This window comes from Protomyctophum bolini, assembly GCF_963924005.1.
Source record: "Protomyctophum bolini genome assembly, chromosome: 4".
Lineage (NCBI taxonomy): Eukaryota > Metazoa > Chordata > Actinopteri > Myctophiformes > Myctophidae > Protomyctophum > Protomyctophum bolini.
In genome coordinates, this window is record NC_137865.1 from 30,946,292 (window position 1) to 30,959,274 (window position 12,983).

Here is a 12,983-nt window from a genome sequence, read left to right on the forward strand (position 1 = left end):
CAGTTTATTATTTGTTTTTCTCTTTGTTGTTTTTTTGTTTGTTCTTACCATAGTGTCGAACTTCAGCCCTTAAGGATGTCCAGTTTGCTGCTAATGTACTGTAGTTTCTAACGATACTGTAGAGAGATGCATGCTCCGATCGCTTTACCACTAGGCTTTAATGACTACAAACTGTAACGATGATACCTGTGACGCTGTTGATAACTGCTCTTCTGTTCTTATTCCGGTGAAAAACAAACCTGATATTTTGGGGCTCAATTCTGTCAAGTATGTGTTTTTTGTTTTCAGTATCCCATTACCTGTGCTTTTCCGAGGAGACGAGCGAGCAAACGCCTTGAACACTTTCATAATACCCCGCGTGTTTTTCTCCCTGTTCGAGATCCATTCTTCTAAGGTTTCAGAGAAACAAACTTGAGACAGTGACCACTTAACGCCTACAAAGATACTGTATAGCCATTTGAAGGAGTTCAGCCCTAACCCTAACAATGGCATGGTGTCCGTCTCTGTGAAGTTGTTGCAGTGTCTCTTGTCCTAGTCTCTAGGACTGGCTGACCTCACAGACTGACATCAGAGCCAAGCTTCCAAAGGATGTTTAACTGACTAACTCTGTCATGATTTTTGCTCTTAAACTAACCAATGTTTACTACAATACCAATGAGCTTTCTTCTGTACAGAAATGTGCATTCCAAATACAACAAGGCAGTTTTTTTTGTTTTGTATACAGATTACTTAAATATCGACCACCAAGTTCAGTTCTCATGTTCTCTGATCTTAGTGACTGTAAGATGTACATATTGGGTCCTTTGTGGTGAAGGGACACTGTTATCCTTTACTGTAGGACAGTAGGTTAAAAAAAAGAAAAAGGGGAGAAAAAAACGATTCTGTTTCATTTTTCTTTCTGGAGATGTTGTTGCCATAGTGATGACCAAAAAGATACCTGTGATGTGCACCTGTCCCTATATGTCCTGCTCCAGTGGTCTCTAGTGTGTCTCTGTTCTCTCCCAACCTCCCCCCACTTCTCTCAGCAGTGTGTGTTTCTCTTCCCTCTCCTGTTCTCCACTGAGCTAAATAAAGTCTGCTTTGGTGCACGCTCTGGTCTCATCTCTTTGGTTCTTACCGGGAGAAGCCATTTTGTGAGTGTTGCGCTATGTTGTAGGGTGCATCTGTACGGTATCGTATTATGTCTGCATTTCAGGTTATATGTTATATGCGGCTGTGTGTGTTTGTGTGTCTGATACGTTGAGTCTTGTGATGTGCAACGGTGTGTGTGTAAGGCGTTTGGTGAATGGAGCCGTGACCTCTAGGGTCACTTCATTAATTACATTTGTGACATTCAGCCAGATGAGTTTCCTTTGTGACTAAATGATATGATGAATATTAACGACCTTGGATGAATTACACTGCTGGCTCCTGCTGCCACTGCTGCTGATGATGATAATGTGTTTTACGACTCGGAGGAGAGAGAGGGGAGAAATAAATTGCACACTACAGCACATTTAGGACACAGAGATACATTTTCATATGGAACATCTCAGAGAACACGAGACTATAGGTTGGTTAGACCAGGTTCTTTTATTATTCTGTCAAGGTTTGTGCAAAACTTTCCACCATCATGGCTGTGCGGCGGGATGTGTGACAACTTCCTAAAGAGAGAAATAACTTGTACCAGCAGCATCGATGGGGATGCATGAATGCACAGGCTCAGATCTGTCAGTCCTTCCCCTAGCAATTCAATTCAATTCAAAGGGCTCTATTGGCATGAGAAAACATACGTTTACATTGCCAAAGCAGAAAGAACAATACAACGATACAGCAATACAATCAGAACAAAAATTATGTACTTTGAAGGTCAGAATCTTCAATAGATCAACTTCTGTGTACCAAGATCACTTGATGCAGGTATAGTGCAGGAATATACACAATGATTAGTCTTAGCAGTGAGGCATTAAGTCAACCATCGCAGAGAGGTGTGTGACAACAGGGGAAACACAAGTGCTTAAAGGAGCGGGGATGCTGTGAGTGGTTCGGGCAGATATGCGTCCAGAACAATAGCCGAGTAAAAATGCAGGGGAGAAGAGGGGCTCAAGATAGTCCTGCGGCTGATGATAGCCATCTTAGAAAGTCATCCTGATAAAGTGATCCCCCACTATTTCTCCTTCTCCCCATCCTCCGCCCACTCTTAATCAAATGAGTGCTCTGCAGCTGGTGGGGTTTGCGGCAAAAGGGGGTACAGGGGGGGGGGGGGGGGGGGGTTGGAGAAAGGGAGAGGGGGGGCTTGAGGGATGGCGTGAAATTATTGCCTGCTGGTGAATATGTGACGCTGGGGGTAGAGGGGTAGAGTGGGGGGTTGGCTGGGGGGTTGGGCGGGGGGGCTGGGAGGGTGTAATGTCATTGCCTGCTGGTGTATCTGTAGTGGGGGGCTCATTTAGATTTAGATTGGTTATGTGAGGAGAGAGCTGAAAGGCCAGCTCATGTTTATGCATGAATCCCAAAGCGTATACTGCCGTGGAGTCCCGAGTTTAAAGAGACAGTGCCGAAATACGTCCACTACCACGTGCCCAGACACACACAACCCTGCTTCAACTGGATAAGACTTCAGTCGAGGCTCTGCTATCAGATGCATTTCAATCAGCATGTGTATTGTTTGTGTTTATTTGTGTGCGTCGAGTGCGAGTGTGCATTTGCGGTTTAGCATGTGTGCCTATAACTGCCTACACGCCGCGTGTGCACAGATAAGTTACACTGCTGTCCAAATGAATTAGTTCACACTCCTTTTCATCATCTCCACAATGTTTCTCTCTCTCTCTCTCTCTCGCTCTCTCTCTCTTCTAATTTTTGTTCTAAACATGTCGGAGCAATATCGTCAGATGTTGACCGATTGCGTCCCGGTGATTGCCTCGGTATCTTCAGCAGCAGATGCAGAGAACCATATAATACACATGGTGCTACTACGCACACATTACACCACATGCTCACTCTCACACTGGGAGTAATCAGTAAATGTCTTTGAAGGAGAGTTTGTTCAGCACTTCATCAGGTATAAAGTGGTTTTTATTTGGAGATGTGGTCCCTATCCATCTTTTAAATGACTTTTTAATGGTCGTCACACCATCCTAATCAATCATGCGACGGAGCTAGCCTGCAAGCACCAAATACACTCTATTTATATTTCCTGGGTTCTGCAGCATAAACTGACTCTCTCTCTCTCTAGTACTGTACATGAACAGAAGCATCTGTGAAATTGTCTTTGTGTGTGTCGGTCCCCCCCCCCCCCCCCCCCCATCCATAGCATCAAAAATAACATCCTGCACCTCACCCCTACATCCCATTTATGAAGTCGCCCCTGTTAGTGCTTTAGTCATTTGTCTGTGCATCGTCTCTGCGCTGTATATGCACATACACCTCTCAAACGACATAAAGTAACGACACCATAAAGATAGTGGTGTTTTTTTAATGTTCTCTAGGCGTCTCTTTACACTTTATGATTTTTGGAGCCCTTTTTTTTGGAGGGGGGCCCCATCCCCCGTTCACACCGGCTTACAACTCCTCCCCCTCCCTGCATAAGTGCTTTACATCTATAATGAGATACAAATACGCATCAGCGGGACAGTGTCTACGCCACGCGTCACTGTGTGAATATTACTCACACTTATTAGCAGGATTATGTTAATCTTTACACTCTCTGCCCACAGACAACAGACTCCCCGGCCGCAATAGGGGGGTCGGTCGGTCACGGCAGCATAAGCGTGTGTGTGGGTGTTTGTGCGCGTGGAGTGCGCATGTGCGCCACGCTTGTATGTGTGTGTGCTACTGTGCTCTGTATACTGGAGTGATTGTCATGTTGTCAAACTGATCTGCATGTGAAAGGGCAGTCTAATTACATCACTTATGCAACGCACACACACACACACACACACACACACACACACAGAGAGTCAGAAAGCTCACTGTCGAGGTCAAAAACTTAAAGTGAGCCATCCCCTTATTGACTGAAGCAGGAAGGTTTCACCTGTCCAAGACACTTGATGTGTCTTCATAATGCTGTGTACAGAAATTACAGTGGCTGTTTTTGCCATAGCACAACAACAACAACAAAAAGGAAAAGGGTCAAGTTCACGGCGGACTGAAGCACTTAGGTAGTTATTGGAGAATATGCAGTCATATATACATTGATTAGTAGTTCCGTTCCACAGTGAAACATTGATACGATCCCTGTTGGAATGATTGATTGAGTCTGACACATTTTAATTACGCCCAAATTAAATGAATCGGCTGGCAGACTATAAAACATTGCTGTTTAATAACGAGTCCCCCCCACCCCCACCACACTTTCATCCAATCCCATTTTGGCTGCCCGCACCAAATAACCTCTCTCCCATTTAATGATATGCAAATGAATTTGCATGAACCCCGTGATCCTGTGCGATGATTAAACTGAGATGATATTAGCTGCCACGCCGCTGCCGCTGCGTCTGTCTGTTTCCCTATCTCTAGTATCTCACTCTGTCTCCACGACAACGCTCTCCAGCTGATGATATTACAGAGGAGTTCATTGTCACCGTTCCCTTATGAATTCTCCTCGTGTGATGAGGAGGGAGAAATGCTTATCCACACACACACACACACACACACACACACACACACACACACACACACACACACACACACAGAGGTTTTTATCCAGTGGTGTATAATCACAACAGAGCAGAGAGGTTGGAGAGAGCGCCACAGCAAACGGTGTTGGGTTTCCCACAGCAACATGTGGCACGCCTGGTTGGCATGCAGTGGCTCCCCGCCTTAATGACACCATCATTGACAACAGCACATGGTGATCTTATACACGGCGAGATAGGTATTGGCAACCTTCCACATAACTCTCTCCCGTTTTCCAACTTCCCATGCAGCGCTCCCCCTCCCACCGCCGCGTTCCAGTCTGGGGTCCATGGCTCCACCTTTCCTGTCGTTTATTGTACTCCATTTGCATAATGAAGCCCAGGCTTTAATTAAGATCCCACTGGAGTCTGGAGCCAAGGATGAAGGAAAGAAGGACGAAGAGGAGAGGGGGGGGGGATAATGGAGGGGAGATTGGACGTTCCTCAGCTTATCCGTGCATCCGTCCAAACAGGAGACGCGATTTAAGGGGGGATTGGTGGGGGGAGAAGCGTTGACGAGCGATTAAATCACTAATTATGATCGGCTGTTGGAATTAGTGTGTGGCTGTTAATTAGCCGCAAGATGAGATGCCCAGACGGTTGCCCCGCCCCCTGATGGCTGCCGCCACACTTCCTTGACTGACTGGCAGGAGGGAAACCCAGTCTGACACCCCTAGAGCTCGAGATGATGCCAACACATCCCTCCCTTTAATGCAGGCAGCAGCAGTGTGAGGGGGATGTCCCTTTAAGAGCATCCCAGGTGTGTGCATAACATGGACGATGGTACTTCATCATCCTTGCAATGCTCTATCCCAGTCTTCCTCATTAAGCATTAAATTCCTCATTTCCACTTTCTCCTCTTCTCTGTCCTCTCCTTATTATTCCCTTTTCTTCCTCCTCCTGCTAGTCCTCTCTTCCTCAGCAGAATGGTACAATCCCTGGTCCTGGTGGGTTTAACGGGCAGCAGATTCCCTCCCTTGCCCCTGGTGGTGCACAGCAGTTGGCACTGAGCAGAGTTGGCACCCGAGGAGGAAATAGTTCTGGTCCCTTATACTTCCTCCACAGTTGCATTCATGGCTCAGGTTCAAACCTTCTGCTACAGTTTTGCGCTTTTGTGTCCGCACTTAGTAAGCTCTTGTACAACATCTGTTGGCGCCTGGGATCGCTTGTTAGTTTTGCGCTTGGCATGGTGCCAACCCTGTCTGGTCTCTCCCTTGAGGGCACGCCATCGCCGAAAAAAACACCGAAGGCATCTGAAATCTTCTGCTCGCCGTATGGAGGCATCTGGATGCTAGTGTTTGTGTTGTGTTGGCTTGGCAGTGTGCCCATCTTTCTTCCTGTGCCCTTGCCGCCTCTGAAAAAGATGCCATCGCAGGATCGCTGGCAACCGTTGCCCGGGCACCTCTCGTCGGCTTTGTCCGTGCAAACAAATGGTGATTAGCAACAAATTCTCAGAGGTGAATCGCCTCGTGTCGGAACACGATGGTTCCTCGCAGACCGCCGTCAACTGCTCCAGTTATGCCACGACTGCTGGTTGGCATGGCGCCCGCTGGCTGGCTGGCAAGCGCCGCCTGGCGTACAGAGAGAGGGGACGGGGATAGATGGACAAGGGTCCACGTGAAGGTTTCTCCGCTGGCGATACATTGTTACGACGATGGATCGATCAGCGGTCATCATCGGATATATGCAACCAACAGTTTGATGTCCTCCTCATCGCCTTCTTCATCATCGCCATCGCCATCCTCCATGTGTCTTCTTCTGCCCCATACTCCCCTATCTTGAGTCATCCTCTTGCCCGCTGTCATCTATGCTCCGCTATAATCTTCTGTTCGTCTGTCTTCTGTATCCCCACTTCCTCTCTGCCCACTCTCCCATGCTCTCCAACCGCGATGCATTTGTGCCAAGGTGGCACCCGCGGGTAGCAGTATATGGACGTGCGCCTCTGTTCCTCCTCCATTCTTATCCTCCTCACCCCTTCGCCCATGCCCGCCCCCGCTCAAGTGCTGACTGGATGGCACAGTGCCAACCTGCCACCACCATCGCTCTCATTTGCAGCTCATCCCTCGATCGCCCTTCCCCCTGTCTTTACATATCCATCTCTCTTTCTCTCTCTCTCTCTCTCTCTCTCTTGCTGTCTCTGTTCTCATTCTTTACCTCGCCTCATCATGAGACGTTTGTACTGTTGTGTGTCTACATGTTTCTCCATAACTTTTGCACGCCTTGGAATGTCAGTTGACGGAAACGTCAGCGTCTTCCGTGTCATTTGGGAGATGTTGTTGGCACCTGAAGGAATGCTCTGTACAGTGTGGTGATTGCACTGTAGGTAATTACCGCGTCTCTGCCTGCAGTTACTTATTCCACAGAGAGAGAGAGAGAGAGAGAGAGAGAGAGAGAGAGAGAGAGAAAGAAAGAGAGAAAGAGCTTTGAGTTTGTAGAAAGCTTGTGTTGTTTTAATTAACCATTACTAGACCCCCCACAACCCCGAATCCCTCTGTGTCTTAAACCCACATCTGTGAGAGCTTCACGCAGTATGAACTTACACACACAGAGACAAACACACACACACACACACACACACACACACACACACACACACAGTACAAGTGCCGCAAATTGATCTGACTATCAATAAAGATCAATAGAATGCAATCATGCTTACTCTGGTTTTTAGATGACCCTTAGTCTCCTGTTTTTATTTTGTTACCCCCCCCCCCCTCCCCTTCAAAATCTGCTTTATCAAACTGAATCTGCCAGTGGTGGTGGAGCTATTAAGCAAATACTTCTCATTAGTACACAACACATAATGAATATGTAAATGGTGTGTGTAATTTATGCATGGAGTGGGGAGAGGACATGCTCTCTTTTCAGCCCTCCATTATATGCACTCTATTATCCACTTTCCTTAAACCTTCACACTCCTACAGTATTTCCCCTCACCACACTTCCACTGAATGAATCCATGGGGGATTTTCTTGTGGTCCCTCTCGAACCCTTTATTTTGGGTCTGCTCCATTTTTACACATCTCTCCTCTTCTTAAACCACTTGCTCTGCTCTCTAATAGTCTCTCTCTCTCTCTCTCTCTCACCCCCTCTTGCCCTCTTTTCCATCCTTTTCTGTTCACAGCTTTCCCTCTCCAAAAAAAAACAAGCCCTGCAGTGATGCATTAAACCAACAGCTGAGTGTTTGAACAACCTCTTTCTTCCAGGAATATGAGCACTGAATAATCTAGCCAACATATATATAGTCAACACATTCACACATGCCAGTACAGTATGTGCATGCGTGCGTGCGTGTGTGCGTGTGTGTGTGTGTGTGTGTGTGTGTGTGTGTGTGTGTGTGTGTGTGTGTGTGTGTGTGTGGCTGATCTTAATGTGTGGTCTAAGCATTTAGGTAAATTAAAGTGTGTCCTGACTCCTGAACATTCTGGAAGTGGAGATGATGGGGAGGTAGCCGACCAGCCGGACGCTATCTGGGAGAAGCCCGTCTCTCGTGCCCTCTATGAAGCACCTCGATGAAGCACTAATTGGTAAAGTACCTCTGTATTTAACAAAACTGCTAGATCTCAATACATCAGTTTATGGTACCAGATCACAAGATAAGCTTTTGTTGAAGGTATCTACAGTAGCTCATCTCACTTTGAAACACCTGGAAAGTAAGGTGGCATACGCCAGATTACTTTTTATCAACTTCAGCTCGGCTTTTAACACCATACATCCAGATATTCTGTTGCGTAAATTAGCTCAGTTAAATGTGAACCCCTTTATAATTAAATATTTTTATTTTCTCTCTCTTTTCTCCACAGAGGGTGAGATTTAACTCGGTGTTCTCAGAGGAGACACTGAGTAGTACAGGGGTGCCTCAAGGAACAGTCAGTTCCTCTTTTCTGTTTACCTTGTATACGGACGACTGTGTCAGCTCACATCCAAATCAATTTGTTATCAAGTTCTCCGATGACACTGTGATACTTAGTCTGCTCAAGAGTGATAATAACATCCTCAGCCATACAGAGGGAGTAGACAAGTTTATAGAGTGGTGTGATCTACACCATCTGAAAATAAATGTAAACAAAACAGAGGAGGTCATAGTAGACCCCAGGTCCATAGGAGACCACAGTAGTGTCCATGACCATAACATCAAACAGGTCCCCTCATATAAATATCTGGGAGTACAGATCAATGAGGACCTGAGCTGGCACACGCATGTTACAACACTGTGTTCTAAGATACACCAACGTCTACACTTTCTCAGAAGACTTAGGCTTTTTGGAGTCAGTAGAAATATCATGTTGACCTTTTACAGAGCTAGTATAGAGTCAATCCTAAAATACGGTATATCCAGCTGGTTTGGCAATCTAACTGTGAAATACAAGTCTCAAGTAAATAGGCTAGAAAACATGGCTGGGAAGATCATGGGCATGATCACCCCACCCATCACTCCCCAGACCATCTTTGAACAAGCAGTGGTGAGACAGGCTCGGAATATTGTATCTGACCCCTTGCATGTACTGTACCGAGAGTACGAGCTAATGCCATCCGGTAAGAGGTATAGAACTCCACGATGTGTATATAATAGATTTAAACACTCTTTTGTTCCCCTGTCAACTAAAATGCTCAATCAGGGATTGTCGAATGCACTTTAATGACTATAGTTGCACTTTATCAAGGGAATGTGTGCAATATCTCATTTTTTTGTGTATGTGGGTGTTTCATGGTGTTTTTTCTTTTCGTATGTGAACATGTCTGTTCTTTGTATGCAGCTGTGACTCCAAGACAAATTTCTCCCAAGGGAGACAAATAAAGATAACCTTGAACCTTGTACCAAAAACTACTACTAAAGAGGAAGGCATATGTACATGTCATGTATGTAAAATCATTGCTGTAAATGTTCTTGTTTGTATACAGGGCGCCATTGAAAAAGAGACCCTGGTCTCAATTGGATTCCACTGAAATAAAGGTTTCAATCAATGAGAGGTAGGTGTTCAACCACAGACTCATCCTCCAATGAGAGGTAGGTGTTCAACCACAGACTCATCCTCCAATGAGAGGTAGGTGTTCAACCACAGACTCATCCTCCAATGAGAGGTAGGTGTTCAACCACAGACTCATCCTCCAATGAGAGGTAGGTGTTCAACCACAGACTCATCCTCCCTCGACCAGTGGTGGAAAAAGTAAAAGTATCAATACTACAATTTAAGTCTTGCCATCAAAAGTATACATATACTCATTATACAGTGCTGTATCAAAATCAAAATCTACAAAGTAACTAAAGAGGAGTAAAAGTAGTAATATTTGCCTCTGGGATGTAGTGGAGTAGTAGTAAAAGTACTGAAAATGGGCAATACTCTAAAATTACCTCAAAATTGTACTTAAGTACAGTACTTAAGTAAAGCGACACACCACACTGAAACCTGGCCTGTACTCTACCAGTAGTAAACCATGCACATAAACCCACAAATTGACACACAGCTCTAGCAGTGGTTCTCAACCATTTTAATTTCAAGGACCCCCAGTTTAAGCTGCATTAGGCTACGGACCCCCATTTGATGGCATCTCTTGAACCCCACTTTATATTGTAAAATCACCATTAATTTAACTCTTAAGACAAGAGTGTACAAATGGAACGGTTCCATTTGTTTGCTCTCACTCTGAGTTACAGACCCGTAAGTGTCCATTTGGTTACTGTATTTAGCTGGGGACCCCCTGGAACTCCCCGAAGGACCCCTGGGGGTCCCTGGACCCCATTTTGAGAACCACTGCCATAAACAACCCCGACCACCAAGTGAGAACATTCAGACCTGCACTGTCTGCTACTTCCCTTATATGACTCCGGACCTACATCACATGGTCTCTGAGTCATATTGGTTTGACTATACTGACTCCTGACCTACGTCACATGGTCTCTGAATCATATTGGTTTGACTGTACTGACTCCTGACCTACATCACATGGTCTCTGAATCATATTGGTTTGACTGTACTGACTCCTGACCTACGTCACATGGTCTCTGAGTCATATTGGTTTGACTGTACTGACTCCTGACCTACATCACATGGTCTCTGAGTCATATTGGTTTGACTATACTGACTCCTGACCTATATCACATGGTCTCTGAGTCATATTGGTTTGACTGTACTGACTCCTGACCTACATCACATGGTCTCTGAATGATATTGGTTTGACTGTACTGATTCCTGACCTATATCACATGGTCTCTGAGTCATATTGGTTTGACTGTACTGACTCCTGACCTATATCACATGGTCTCTGAGTCATATTGGTTTGACTGTACTGACTCCTGACCTACATCACATGGTCTCTGAGTCATATTGGTTTGACTGTACTGACTCCTGACCTACATCACATGGTCTCTGAGTCATATTGGTTTGACTGTACTGACTCCTGACCTATATCACATGGTCTCTGACTCTGAGTCATATTGGTTTGACTGTACTGACTCCTGACCTATATCACATGGTCTCTGAGTCATATTGGTTTGACTATACTGACTCCTGACCTACATCACATGGTCTCTGAGTCATATTGGTTTGACTGTACTGACTCCTGACCTACATCACATGGTCTCTGAGTCATATTGGTTTGACTGTACTGACTCCTGACCTATATCACATGGTCTCTGACTCTGAGTCATATTGGTTTGACTGTACTGACTCCTGACCTATATCACATGGTCTCTGAGTCATATTGGTTTGACTGTACTGACTCCTGACCTACATCACATGGTCTCTGAATGATATTGGTTTGACTATACTGACTCCTGACCTACATCACATGGTCTCTGAGTCATATTGGTTGATCGATTGACTCGTTTATTTGAACATTATTTTAGAGACTTATTTCCATTGTGGTCCTTGGCCTTGTACAAACAGACATAACCCGAAAGAACAGACATTGATCCCAAAGCCCACTCTAAAAACTATACAATGCTATGTCCTATAGAAGAGTGGTTCTCAAACCTTTTCATGTCAAGGACCCTCCAAATTGACATTTATTACCTGCGGACCCCCATTTGTACGGCTCTAGCAGTCACTTTCAACCATTTTAACAAGAACCCCCAGTTTGACATGCATTAAGCTATGGACACCTATTTGAATGGCATCTATCTCAGGGACCCCATTTATATTGTAAAATCAATGTTAATTTAACTCTGAGTTACAGACCCATAAGGGTCAATTTGGTTCCTATCATTTAGCTGTGGACCGCCTGGAACTCCCTCAAGGACCCCTAGGGGTCCCCGGACCCCACTTTGGGAACCACTACTATAGAACCAAGACCTTATTTGCTTTAATCATGGTCTCTGGCAAACTTGTACATGGACTACTAGTACATGTACACTGCTGTATATATAATTTACTGTACATAGGTATATCCACCTGTCATGTCTACTCCTTGTTGGTGACTGTACATATTCAATCATATCATATACAAACATGTATTCACTGCCAACAGATGCATATCCATCACTGGATGTAGTACATATTACTTTCCACTCGTTCAGAGATCCAACGGCAGGGTCATGCAGGACTATTTTATTTGTATTCTTAATTTATCTTTACCTTTCATTCTCACTGCTGCTATGACAGCTGAATTTCCCTCAATAAAGACGTATATATCTTATCTTATCTTATCTTGATAGATGGCAAGGAGCCGTGCTCCTGTCTAGGATAAACACCTATAATACTCTGGCTCCCTTGGCAATCACCATAGCAACAAACCATGGCACCCACGTGAGTTGCATAGTAAGATGTTCCCCAACACCGTACGTACACCATGAAAAGGGGCGACAAACACCATGCACGCATTTGAACACCGAATCTAAGGCAGAATTTATAAGGAAATGTTACACTTTGCCTTTGCTTCTGGTCATTGGTTCCAATCACAGGAAAGCACATGCGTATATACATACATGGCCTCACAAAGACATGCACCTTCAATCTGTCTCTGGACTTTAACAGGTGCTGATGAGCCACAGTCAATGATTGTAATGAGCTATCGATCACCGTGGGAAAATAGAAGGACAGAGAGGGGGTAGAGGGAGGTAGGGGGAAAACCAGAGGAAACACGCGTGTGCGTGAGCGCGCGGCGCCACACGCACAGCACACAGCGAACAGAAAGCAGGTTGAAAAACACCCCGACACAAAAAAGGGAGACATGCACCCTCAGACATTTCATCAATATTTGCTTCAATCAAGTCCTCATCATCTCCAATTGGACTCCACTTGGAGCAGAACGCGTGCATATATAGGAACGGAAGGTCTCTGTGTCACAGTGAGTGAAGCCTCACAGTGTTCATTTAAACCCCTCTTAAAAATG